At 51.2% G+C, this 13,205-nt stretch overlaps 1 protein-coding gene across 3 annotated transcripts in view; it reads right to left on the bottom strand.

Moving 5' to 3' along the window:
- NTNG2 (netrin G2) overlaps positions 1-13,205 on the bottom strand; it is a 44,910-nt gene that overhangs the window by 26,171 nt on the left and 5,534 nt on the right. The window lies entirely within an intron of this gene.

Raw genomic sequence — 13,205 nt, forward strand, 5'->3', positions numbered from 1 at the left:
GAGCTTGCTGGGGTGTGAGGTCTGACCCTCCTGAGCACAACGGACCTGTAAGGTAAGACTGAGCTGGGGTTTCTGCTTTGGTTTGTGAATGCTTTGTGTATGGTCAGCATCCTATGGAGAGATGGAGAATACAGGGAGCAGTGTACTGGGGCCAGGGGGGTGAAGCTGGTCCCTGGGGGCTCAATGAAATGAGATGCAGAGATGTGGTCTGTGAAGGCTGGTTGAGTCCCAGGGCTGGGAGAGCCCTACTGCAAGCATGGGAAGAGACTGATTCTGTGTCCATGGCACTGGGGACTGATCCTGCACCATGGGCTTGCTTTGACCTGGGAAACAGGTGGATTCTCAGTGTCTGTGATCTGCTTTTAGGGTGCCCTGTGTATACCCCAGGCAAAACAGAGGAGGGGGTCTGGATTGTGCAAATGGGTGCTCTCAGGTGCAAAGTGGGGCTTTGCTTTGAACATGGAAACTGCTGTGTAACATGAGGTGCTTTGGAGAACCTGGGCTTTGCCAGCTTGGGAACTGCTTAGGGTTTCTCCACTCTGTGCCTGTAAAACGGGCCTTTGGTACCCCTGTGCAGCTCAGAGACACCTACTGAATGCGAGCAACTGTTTGCACAGTGAGTGGAGGCCACAGCATTGAGGAGCCTGGGAAAGCGTGCGAGGACATAAATAATTCTGTCTTCTGAGCAGCGTGTGAGTAGCACGCTGTAAATAAGGCAGGAGGCTGCTCCGGCAGCAGCAGGGATAACACCAAGCAGCGAGCAGCTGATCTGTACGTGAGCACCAGGCTCCTTTGCAGGGGATGTGGTGGCAGCCTTGGGGAGAAAAGGGGACTCCTGTAAATAAAGTATGTGCTGTTGTGTGTGAGCACGAGGCTGCCAGGGAAAACAGAAGCCAGTTGATAAAACAGGGTGAAACTCACACTGTTTGCAGCGCTGTCTTGCTCTCACATGCACCTACCCAATGGTAAAGCCGCAAGTGCCGGGCAGAGATTTGCTCTGCCTGTTACTGCCTTAACTTGAGCAGCCTGTAACTTTTGCCATCTCCATGTGTGCTGGAAGGGCTGCAGCTGGAGGTGCTGAGCTCTGGTGTGGGGAGGTGACTGAATGGATGCTTTGGTTGATGTTTTAGAAGCACATGGATGGATAGTTTTTGTTATCTCTTGTGAAACTGTGCCAACTGAGCAAGGAAAATCAATGGGGAGTGCTGGAGCTTGCTCAGGTGGGTGAGGCTGAGGGCACCTCACCTGCATCCTAAACAGGGGGAGATGCCCCAAGCTAGGGGAGATGCCAGCTGGGGTGCAGGGGGGCTCTGTGCCATGCTAGGGGGGTTCTCTCCTGTCACAACACCCTGTTCCCAAGCAGGGATTAAAAAACCCCTCAGATTCTGACATATTTAATGTGCTCTCTTGACTTGTCACGTTCAGGGGAATTGTTTACCTCTGCTAATGAGACACAGCTTCCTGCTGGGGGATGTAGCTGCCTCTTAGCACAGCTTTACAGCCGTGGCTGATGGAGAAGGAAGAAAAATCCCCATCAGCTGAAGCACCAGGGGCTCTGAGTATGTTTCCTGTGTATATGAGGCAACATATTGTGTTGCAGTATGGTCCTCCTGCCAATGTGGTCATACAGATGGCTTAATAGGACGGTGTTGAAAAGACCATCCTGGAAGTCCGTTTCCACCTCTTGTCTGAAGGAGGGTGCAGTAGAGCAGTGGCTTGGTGGGCTCAGGAGGGGAATGGGATTGGGATGGTAGCAGGAATCTCCCTGATAAACCTGCCCTGCCTCTCAGAGTGGCTCTGTATGAGCAGGAGTCTGTGCACAGAGCTGTCCTGGCCATGTGGATTCCTCTCCTTGCGTGTGGCAGCCATTAGGGCTGCCAAAGCACTTGGGCTGGTGTATGATGAGTCTCCACTGAGTATTTGCGTCTTGAGCTGGCCGCAGTGGCCAGCTTCACCTTCAGGGCTATGGATGATGCTCCTACCAGGGCTTTCTTTAAAGGCTTCCTTAAGCAGTGTCCAAATCAGACAGAGGAGGACAGACCACAATAAGAAAGCACTACTCTGACAAGTAAAGCATGTGCAGAGTGGGATAGGTTTCCCAGGAGCAACAGGGTCTGACAAGCATGATCCCAACCCCAGTGTCCCGTCTGGAGGGACAGGCCTGGCCAGGCATGTCCCTGGCAGGGAACTTGGCAGGTCAAGAGCAGGAAGAAGTGGAGCCAAAACTCTCCCTGTCTCCCATATGCTTGTCCCAGGGAATGGATGCACAACCCCTGATGGCTCCTGTACATCCCAATCCTTAAGTATGCTCAGCTCAGCAGGCACCAGAGCTGTCTTTAACCACCCCGATGCTCTGGAGCAGTACACAGCTCAAGAGCTGTGTGGTTGTAACAGGGCAAACACAACAATAACCTTTAAGTGGCAATGCTGAAAGGTGGGGGGGGAGCCTCAAAAGCCATGGAGTGAGTCACACCACTACAGCTTCCTCTGCTAAAATGAAGTGTTCCTTTTTGGTTTCAGGTTTATTGAACTGTCCTTCCTCCGCGGGATGCTCAATGCATTTTCTGCTGGTGGGGTGGTTTGAAGTCAGCCGGGAGGGCAGGGGGGAGCGGAAGCAGATGGCCATGCTTTGGCTGCTCCGTTGGTCCTAGTAAGATCACTTATAGTACTGTTGAAACAATTCCAGGTGTTATTTTTGACTCTGGTTTCCTCCTCCAAACCGTGTGTCCTCTGCCCAAAGTCTCAAGATATTTAAGTCTTCAATCTAAAAGTCAGAATGCATTAGCCAGGCAAACTTGGTCTCAGTGAGCTTAAAATAAACCAGTTCGCTTTGAGTCTTATGCCATTAAATCAGTCGTGAGTGTCCTCACAGTAACTAGATATTGCAGCTTTCCAGCTCTCTGGCATGTTCTTCTGGTTGCTCATTTCTTGAGGGTGTACCAAAAAGCACCACAAATTGCTTAGCACCAGCTCAGCCCAAAGGGGCAAACTGCAAGAGCCTCATTGAGGATAAGTTTTCCTAACAAAGGGCATCGCAGCAACATTGTGCCTCCATGGGGAAGATCATAGAAGGGTTTGGCTTGGAAGGGACCTTTAAAGAGCCTCTAGTCCATCCCTCCTCCAGTGAGCAGGACATCTTCAACCAGACTAGGTTGCTCAAAGCCCTGTCCAACCTGACCTTGAATGTTTTCAGGGATAGGGCATCTACAGCCTCTCCAGGCAACCTGTTCCAGTGTTCCACTGTTCTCATTGTAGAAAACGCAGACCCAGCCTTTAGGTTTTGCCTCCTCTTAGTGCTTGGGGTTGGTGCTGGGCAGAAATGCTGCAAAAGAGACTTTCTGAAGGTGACAGCAGGGACTTGCTCCTTGAGGAAGAAGGTATTGGTCTGACAAGGCATGATGATAGGAAGCTGCTCCCCACCTTGCTGGGAAGGGAGGAAATGGGGGGAAACAGCCACAATAGAAGCCCAGCTGGTTTCTAGAGCTCTTAATGAGCACACAAAGTTGGTTTCCTTTTTTTCTCCCAAGCAGATAATGCCATTTCGAAGCTTCATAGCATAAAATTGTATTTTTTTGTAGGTGAAATTACTTGATTAATCATTAGGCTGCTGAATATTTTAAACAAACCAGACATCTGTTGTGAATGGTGAAAGCTGCACGGAAATAAAACTGCAGTTTTTGGGAGATCTCCATGCCAAAGGCAAGCTGGAAAGCATTGCAACCACCAGCTCCACAATTAATAATAATAATAATAATAATAATAATAGTAGTAGTAGTAATAATAATAGGAGGAAAAAAACAGGTTTTGAGCAAGGAAAAGTAAGTAGATGCTGTGAAAGTTTGTGCTTCCCGGCTAAGGATGCTCATCACGGCTCTTAGAACCCAGTGTGATTTGTTTAATGGTGCCTTGGCCGAGGGAATTGGGGGGGCTGTGGGTGAGAAGGGTCTGTGTGGTGCTGCCCCTCTCATTTGTAGGTTTTCATGCAGTTTTGCTGAGTGGCATGAGTGATCCCAGGGAAAACAGCAGCAATAATTCCAGGGAAGCAGCGTTTTGCTGGCCTATGAGTCGGGTGCTTGCTGGAGTAATTTCAGTGGGGCAGGGGATGGCACAGAAACCACCTTCACTCCTTGGGAATGCTTGTGGCCAAGAAAACCCCAGTCTGAACCACCCGGGAGGGGACAGTTTCTCCTTAGCATCTGTCCCATCCAGCCATGATGCTCAAGGAGCTCTTGGCTGCATCCCTTCTGCTTCTCTTCCGGCACCTACGATGCTGCCTTTTCTGTTAAAGGTTATCTCCTGAGGCTCACAAAGTCCTTGCATTGCCTCACACAGCAACAAAGCCCTTAAGTTGGTATCAGATTTCCTCCAGGTCCTGCGAAACAACTGCATCAGCAAAATCCTTGTGTGCACTTGATCCTTCTTGCCCTGCTCTTGTACCCGATGTGGACCAGTGCCACCATGGGTGTCCTGCAGCTGCCCCTTCCCTGATCAACCCATCTGTCACGGGGAGGACTGATGGCCATGGGAGATATGAGGGTCCCTACCCTGTAGACAGGAGTAGCGGACAGCCAAAAGCTGTATTTTTTCCCTGTCCAGCACCAAACTGCATCCATTTGCTCATCAGGCTGCAGGATAAAGCCAAACCAATTGTCTCAGTGTGTTTGCTTTCCTGCTTCCTTATGCCCAGCTGCAGTTCATGACAGGTACGAGCTTCCTTGGCTCTGCTGGGGATTTTCAGGGATCTCTGTCCATGTCCTTATCCTGGCTGGGCTGTGGGTTCCTGTCAGCACCATGATTCAGCACTGGGAAATAACCCACTAAGCAGGGAAGATGCCATCCCTGGCTCCATCACCTTCATCCTCCCCACTGGTAGAGTCATAGCTATTTTCTCCAACACAAGGTTTTGATAAGGGCCACCCTGATATTTTGGGAAGCTTCCTTGGTTTTCCATCCAATAACTGCTCCAGGACACACAGGATGCTCTTCCCTAAACAACTGCATTTACCGGGGAGAAAACACAGGCTCATCCTGACATCATTAGGGGGTATTTTCACTCTTGCTGCTTCTGACCTGAGGGTTCAACCGCTCTGTCTGGGTTCATGAAAAGACAAGGTGATTTTATGATCAAAATCAACATTTGTGGGTAATTAAATCCCATGCTTCAGGGCATAAACCATACCCTGCCAGTGGCCGGGATGGGACTCCCAGAGAGAACTGCAAGTACTCTCTGGCAATTAATTTTCACTCTATTTGTGGGCTGGGAGGGATCAGGGGGTGAAGCAATGGTAATTAATTTACAGTGATTATTTCCAACAGCTGGCAAGTGGCAGAACTCACTGGCAGGGATGGCTGGGAGCAGGGGAATAACGGAAGTATGAGGCTCCTCTTGAGCCAAACAGCCCCACACTGCCCCTTCCCTGTGAGCCTGGGTAAAGGTCTGTGCCCTCCTGGCTCAATGCTCCAGGGAATATGGGGAGGCCACATCCTCCCATGCCCAAGCAGGCTTTCCCTGCAGCATGGATGTGTCTCAAACCTGCCCAATGTATCAGGAACAGCTTTGCCTGTGCCGCTTTGGGATGCCGGTTGGTGTGAAGAGAGGGGTCCCCAGTGAGGCAATGCAAAATGCACCTATTCGCAACCATGCCTTCAAGATGCAACGTTTTCTTCTATTTGTTTGTCTTTTTAAATAGCACTTTGGTCAAGCTCTATATATTTTAGATAGTCCCGAAGCAGTCTCATATGGTAGAAGATGCAGTTTTTCCCAGAGGCTGCCTGCGCAGGTGCTTGGGAATGCTCCAGCAAACCCCTTGTCCACACACCCTGCAGGCATCGCTCTCCTCTTCATAGTAACCCTCCAAAAAGATGCTTTTAAATGGCCCATTGGCAGGTCCTGGGAAGGCATCTGTGGTTATTCTGCAGTTTCACCTCTGCAGTGGAAGGGCAGCTCCGAATGGGGAGCATCAGGGTCCAGGGCAGGAAGCCTTGTGGCAATGGGATGGAGAAGGTCAGGGTGAGCTGGTGAGGTGGTTTGCTTGCTTGTGCATCCTTCTCTTGCCTCCTTCCTCTCCCCAGTCATTTGCACAGGGCTCTTATTAGGACAGAGACAGCAAAAAGGGAGAAAACCATCCTTGCTAACAAGCTGTTTGCTGTTTGTGAGCAGGTAAAGGCAGAGCAGGGATGAATTATTAATAGGGTGGAAATGGGGTCCCTCCACAGATCTGCTGCTAATTCTGGCTCAGCTGAATGTCACTGCCTCCGCCTCCCCCCGGCTGTGGTTTGGGGGATTGATTGCTCCTCCGCTTCCTTCCCCTTCCTCCCGGATCCGAGGCTGTCCGAGCGCAAGGTCACCCCTTGGCACGGGCGTTAGGACACACTTTGCCTGGTGTGGGATTCAGGAGAGCGTGAGTCAGCAGAAAGCAGCCCCGGTGCGGCTCGGAGCGAGGACACGCACTCGGCGAGACGTTTCCCTTTGCTTTTCGCCTCTTCCCTTTGGCCCGGAGCAGGTTCTCATTCATTGAACCATGTGCTGCTCGCTCAAGGCTCTCGGGCTCCCTTGGGCCCGTCTCTCCGCTGGAGAAGAGATTCAACCCCTGCTCACGGCTATTCTTCCCCTTCCCCCTTCAGCCTGCTTCTGCATTCGAGAAGCATCGCATTCCTGCTTCATCCTAACTCAGCACCATGCCCTTCTCTCCACCGCCGATGGGCAGGCAGGGCTGTGTGGTGGCAGTGCAAGGTCCCATCTCCATGTGGGGAAACTGAGGCAGGGAGGGATTTCAGGAGCAGGTTCAGGCTTCACCAGGAGCGTCAGGGCTCCATCTTTCTGATGAAGGAGTTCAGTCAGGCACCTGCAGCTGAGCAAAGTGGTGGCTCCTTCACTCAGGCTTGATGTGAGAGTCAAGGCAAACCATGAGGGTCAAGGGAATCTCTGCTCTTCACCCTGTGCTGTCTTTGAAGCTCTCCCCATGATCTGCTTCCTACCCCCATTGAAAGGGTCTGACCTGATCTGTGCACCTTCAGTGATATAACCTCTGCAGGAGGCTGACATCCAGGCAGGAAGCATCACCTCTGCAAAGGGAGGATGTGAGGGGAGATACTGCTCCTCACGCACAGGGATGACCCAAGTGCTCGTGCACAGACACAAATCCCTTCACGCCCACTCTGGCTCAGCCAGAAACGGTCACAAAATCTGGTTACCCGGTGAATTTTAACCCCCAGACTGAAATCAGCCCAATCCACAGGTGACCTCTCCATGAAGCTCCTAGAGTATTCCATTAACGGAGTGATTTTGGGGCAGCGCTTCCATTTCCAAAGCCCGGGATTGGCTGGGCAGCCCCATGCTGGATCCAGCGCCCAGCACCTTGCCCTGAAGGATGCTCTGTGTCTGATCTGCGTGTGACACAAGGGTTAACACTGCCCGGAAAATTCCACTCCTAAGCAGATAATCTCATCTGTGCAGGGCACACACGCACATCGCCCGCAGCCCGGCCTCCCATGGAATCGAGTTTGAGCAGCTCTTTGTCAGCTGCTAATCCCCTGGTGAGCGGCTCTAACCCCATCCTCCTGCTGCCCTGGGATCACCCCCCTGCCAAGGCTGTACCCTCTCCCTTTGCAGGTGTTTGGGTTACAGGGCGACCTGGAGCCCTGGATCAGAAGCTGATGCATCAGCCACGGGTGCGCGTTCAAAGACACGGGTGTTTAACCCCATTCACTGCTTTTTAGCTCGTGTCCAAACCTAGGCTTTGAGTGCCCGGGAGCTCCAAGCTTTGCTCTTCCCAGGGTGCTTCCCTAAATCTTGTCTACAAATTAAGCTGCTTGGATCCCCCCCTATCCCTTCTCTGCCAGGTTATTAAGCCCTTGCATCTTGCTACAGAGACGTACTCATGTCCACAGCCCCTACCAGCAGCAGCACAGCAGCAGCAGCAGCGACCTGCGTGCCGGGCTCAGAGTGCATTATTGATTCAGGACTAAGAAAATGCTTAGGAAGTAGGAAAAGTGTCCTGCTCTCTAAAAGCCTGTGTGCCGTGTAAGCTCAATACACGCAGCCTTTGCAGAGAGGTTCGCTACGCCGCTATTAATATTTTATTCTGTAAGAGAGGCCCTGATAGTTTGATGGGATGTGGAGGTTGAGGGTGGGAAAGGGGAGGGAGAGGGGGCTTTGCTGTGGTCCTCAAATGGAGGTGCAGACCCCCCCAAAGCCTTTGTAGGGGTAGCATGGTTGGGTGGTGGATACCCCTACCTCTAACCAGGGCTCCTGTGTCTGCCCCATCAAGCACTCTGTGTTAGTATTTGGATGCTTTATGCTTTGTTTTAGGGGAACACTCAGTAGGTGCCTGTTGGAGGCTGGGACTGAGCTGTGGTCAGCCTGAAATGTGCCCCGGCACACTGGGGGACTTTGGGAACCTCATGGGACACATCTGAGGCTGCAGTGGATGGCTCATGTGCCTGGGGCGAAGGCTAGAAGCCTTTACTGCTGTTTGCCAGTGGGTCTTAGCGAGGGCTTTGCAAGCACTGGCTTCTCCCCAAAGACATCTCCTGCATGGTCACTGAGCAGTGCTGCGTGGTCCATGGAGGGAAAAACCTCTTTGGTGTTTTCCAGCACAGGAACATGTGTACTGCATTGAACCGCTGGAGTAACGCCCGGGGCGTACTTGGCACTGCAGGCTGGGTGCCTGGGGAGATGGATGCCTTGGAGAGGGCGGTAGCAGTGGTGCTCACACACCGTGTTGGTGGAGAACTCCTGCTAAGCAGGTCAGCAACAGCCCATGTGCATAGGAACTCCAGCAGGTCAGGAATTGGGCTCTGCTAGCCAAGCATTGCCTGATGGAGCTCAGCATCTAGGTCAGGAGGCATTCATTCACCTTGGGACCCCTGGTTGTTGCTGCGCTGCTGTAAGCTCTGTACCTGGTTGGGAGGGGACAGCATGAGATGAGCATGGAGCTGCCCCTCACTGGTGGGATGCAGGGTCTGGCGAGTGGGGCTGAGCTCAGCAGGAAACAGTGAAGCCACAGGAGCCTGTGGCTCTGGTGGAGATGGAAGCAGTGCTTGACAAGGGTTTTGTCACTACTTGGGCTCGTTTCCATTTTGGCTTCCCAAAACCATGTGGTGAACCAGGTGCTGAGGGCACCAGGATTGCTTGCTCATCACTGCACTGTCCCAGAGAGTAACCATGGGAGGAGAAGCACCCGTCCAGTGCCATATGTGATTTACAACCCCACTTCTGCAGTTTGCTGCCTGCCACTGCTGCAGATGACCCAGCTGTTGCTGCATGCAGCGTTGCAGCCAAGCACTCAGCATGCAGTGCTGCAGCCAAGCTGCAGAAGCAGAAAGCAAAGTGGCTGGGGTGGTTTTGCAGAGGTGATTTTCAGATGGATCAATGACCTGCTCTGAGTGTGGCTCTGCAGCTTGTAGTGCTGCTACAGTGGGAACAGCAGGGATGCGCTGTCACTCGTGTGGGACAACAGGCAGCGTTATGGGGTTGGGTCAGGCAATGCCTCACACCTCAACATCCTGAAGGTAAAAGAGTTGTTTGCAGTGTGGGATCAGGCCCAACTAAGGTTAAAACTGGACTTTCACATAGGGAAAGCATAGTGTGGAAGGAGCAGTTCTCCTTCCTGCTCAGGCAATCTCTTCTGGAGGGAGAATTCCTTTTAAAGTTTAATGGGAAATCCTATCTGTGCTGTAGAATCCAATACAGATCTTAAAATGAATAAATAGGAAGGACTCCCCTGAATCCCTTCACCTTCAGAAGTTGCTGATGGAAAAACCTGATACCTGGTGCTGATGTGCAAGTGAGCATAAGAGCTGCTCTCCTGGCTCTGGCTGCACTCCCCAGCAAGTCTTTGGAGTCAGTTCTCTCCAGCTTTTCCCATCTGGATGCTGTTCCCTTTGAAAAGCAAAGCTTTTCTTAGAAGCAGTTTATTCCTCCCCATCTCGCTCAAGGTGGGGGTAAACTTTCTGCTCACTGTACCAATTAAATCTACTTGACAGCTTGATTTTTATCACCGTGCCTTTTCCATCAGCAGCTGGAAATGATCCTTGTTAGGGGAGCAGCATCCCACTTTACAGCAAGATGAATCCCGAACCGGGCATTTAAGGAAATTGCTACAGACTTGGGGAGGGGGGGGGGGATCCTGTTTGCTCAGCACTCTCTAATTCAAAGCTGAATTGTGTTCTTTCATTTTCTGTAAAGCCTCTGCTTTTGTAATACCAAGATCTCGCTGCACCCCGAAGTAGCCTCTGTGGTGGGAGAGCAGTGGTGTGTGATTTGCTGAGCAGCTAATAACGGGCAATCCAAGGGGCTGGCCCCAAGGGCAAGGAGCCGTTGATCTTGACTTCAAACAGTGCTCTCTGCAGCAACCCTGATGCTGAGAAGTGATTAAAGGTGGGAACAAAAACCAAACGGCCCCAGCCCTTTCTCTCACACTCAAAAGCAATGGGAGCAAAAGGTGGATTAGGGAAGCCTTCATCCCAATGGAAATGGCAGCAGTTGCCTTTTCCAGGCTCTTCTCAAAGGAAATGGGAGAATTTTCCAGGTGTTAATTTAATATACTGGGGGATTCAAGGGGAAAAGAGGGCTGTTAGCACTTTACAGATGGGAAAAGATGCAGCTTTCCATCCCTAAAACCCTGACTGAGATGCCATGGGCAATCTGACAGCAGAGAGTGGATTTCTTGTGCTGCTGAACTTTGGCGTAAAAGCAAAGTAATTGTCCCTAATACCACATGGGTCTTTAAAAAGGTCTATATAATATAGACCTTTAAATAGGTCTTACTTTTGGAAGAGCATCCCTGAAACAAATCCATTTTCTTTCTTACTTTAAGAACTTTGACATTAGTTCTAATCACCCAAACTCACAATCCTTTGTGAGGGGTATGAAGATATGGTAGGGTAGATATGTATGAGATGGGCTAAGAATGTAGGGAAAAGGGTTTCTGTGCCCAAAGGTCTGTCTGCTTTTTCCAGTGTTAGCCCTCGGTCTATGAAGAGGAACAGTTCTTTACTATGAGCCTTCTAACCACATGTCATTCAGGAAAGTTTAGCTAAGAATTAAACTAAACATCAAATCTGGCTGCATGTGTAATGAATAAATAAAGCCTTCTCCTTTTATGTACCCGTGCCAAAATCAACAAGCTCTATTAGCAGACGAAACAATGCTGACGCCAAATAAAAATACCCCTGACCCATCAATACAGGCTAAGAGCTCGGCCCTGCATCAAAGAGTGTTGTCTGAACAAGAAATACTGCCTCAACACCTCTGCAAGGGGTAAAAAGGGCTCCGATCCCAGTGGGAAGCTGGGCTTCCTGTGCCACTGGTTGGGTGTGGGAGCTCTCAGGGAGCAGCAGCACCATTCCATGGTGACTGTTGGCTCATAGGAACTCACCTGAAATCTGCTTTTAGCTGCTCTGTGCCATGCCCTGGATGAGATCTTGGATCATAGAAGTCTTGCCCTTCCCTCAACATCCCTGGTTAAAATAATCTGTTTGTTCCTTATCAGGCTTCAGTCACGCGTTTAGATTCATTCAGGCTTTATTTACTTATCCATCTGTCTTCCTACTCCCACCACTCCCCCCTGCCCTGCCAGGGGGGAAAGTACAAGTCATTTTTCAGCTGACCCTGCTAGAAAGCCATTGACATGAATAGGAGAAGGTTCAGAACCTGTGGCAAAGGCAAACCCCCTGACTTTAATAAGCAGCAAACCTCTTCCCAACCAGAAGGGAGCAGGCAGATGTGACTAGAACTGCTGTAAAACAGAAAGGACAATCCTCCAAAGAGCTCCTGCAATCCTCCAGGCGCTTCCTTTTGCAGAACTCTCTATCAGTGCTGCTCCACGTTGTTACAACCGTAGCAGTGAGTGATCCTGCAGGCTGTGCAATGCCTGCTCAGGACCGGTACAGCCTCAAGGAAACACTTGCTATGTTACAGGGTCCTGACTTGAAGCAGGACTCTCCTCCTCTACCTGCCCGCAGCGATGCCCTGCATGCGGATGTCATCCTCCCCCTCTTGCGTGGCTGCCTTAAGCACAGAGGGATGTTTGTGTGTGTCTTTGACTTTGATTTCAGCTGTCTGAGCAGCGCAGGCGTCCTGCCAGGCTGTGCTTAATTCCGAGTCACGTCAGTCTAACTGCGCGGGCAGTACCCCGCTGGTTTGAAAGACACCTAAGAAAGCAATATAGTGACCACGAGAACCTCTCTGCTGGAGAGCCAGGCTCCTACGAGAACCCACCTGTTATAGGGAAATAATTAAAACCTGAAGAGAAAGGATAACGAGACACCAAAAGGCACCCGAGCAGGAGCTGCGCAGGGTTTGTGAGGGCTGCTTGCCCTCCTCTCACAGCAAGGGCTGAGGCTTGGAGGATGGAATGAAGGCTGGGCAGTGACATTGATTTTTGCCCAGCACTTCTTTGCGCTGGGGTAGCAAAGCTCTGCTTGCATCCTGTGTGGGCTCTGCTCGCCTCCCTCCCCATGTCAATAGGTGTCAAGCCACCACCCAGGGCTGGAGATGGAAGGGCAGTTTCTTGCTGATTCCACTTTCTACCGACCATAAGGGGATGCTCAGCAGTAAATGGCCACATGTCTTCGTGGCAGAAGCTGTGAAAATGGACCTTGAGGGCCTCCCAGCACTCCCCACTCCAGTCTTCAGGCTGAACTGGAGCCTGCATCCCTCCTCCAGCCATCTCCTACTCTGTGTACCAAGTGCTCACCTCAGCAGGGCTGCTCTTCATCTGCTTCATTTCTAAAACTCTCTAAGCCTCTGGAGAGGACAGTGCTGGTGTAAGATGGGGCAGAAAGGGCCATGGATACAGTGGGGATTCATAAACCTATCCCAAAAATCCACATGCAATACAGTACTCCTGTTTTTAGCTCGAGTCTTCATTAGGAAGGTGCTCGGGGATGCTGCTGTGAGTGCTGGTTTCTGGTCTGGGAGATGAGAGCTGGGCCAGGCACGCACCCGGGGTGAGGCAGGGACAGGAAGAGGCAAATCCATGTTTTGCATTTGTGTAACTCCCATTCGCGGCTGTACACGGTGTTTGCAAGTGTTAGAGCACATGGCAGGCGTACTCTACAAGGAGATGATGCTGGTACCCAGAATAGAAGGATTTTAGCTCAGTATTGACTGAATCAAGAGACGTAGAGAGCTGATTGCAGTTTGTGTCTCTTGCTTCCTGGGAGGTCAGTGGAGCTGAAGCCTGGAGCATCCTTAGACA

The sequence above is a fragment of the Neopsephotus bourkii genome, unplaced genomic scaffold (genome assembly GCF_033783945.1).
Source record: "Neopsephotus bourkii isolate Nb327-2 ecotype Australia unplaced genomic scaffold, CSIRO-AGI_Nbou_v1 NB_659, whole genome shotgun sequence".
Classification (NCBI taxonomy): Eukaryota; Metazoa; Chordata; class Aves; order Psittaciformes; family Psittacidae; genus Neopsephotus; species Neopsephotus bourkii.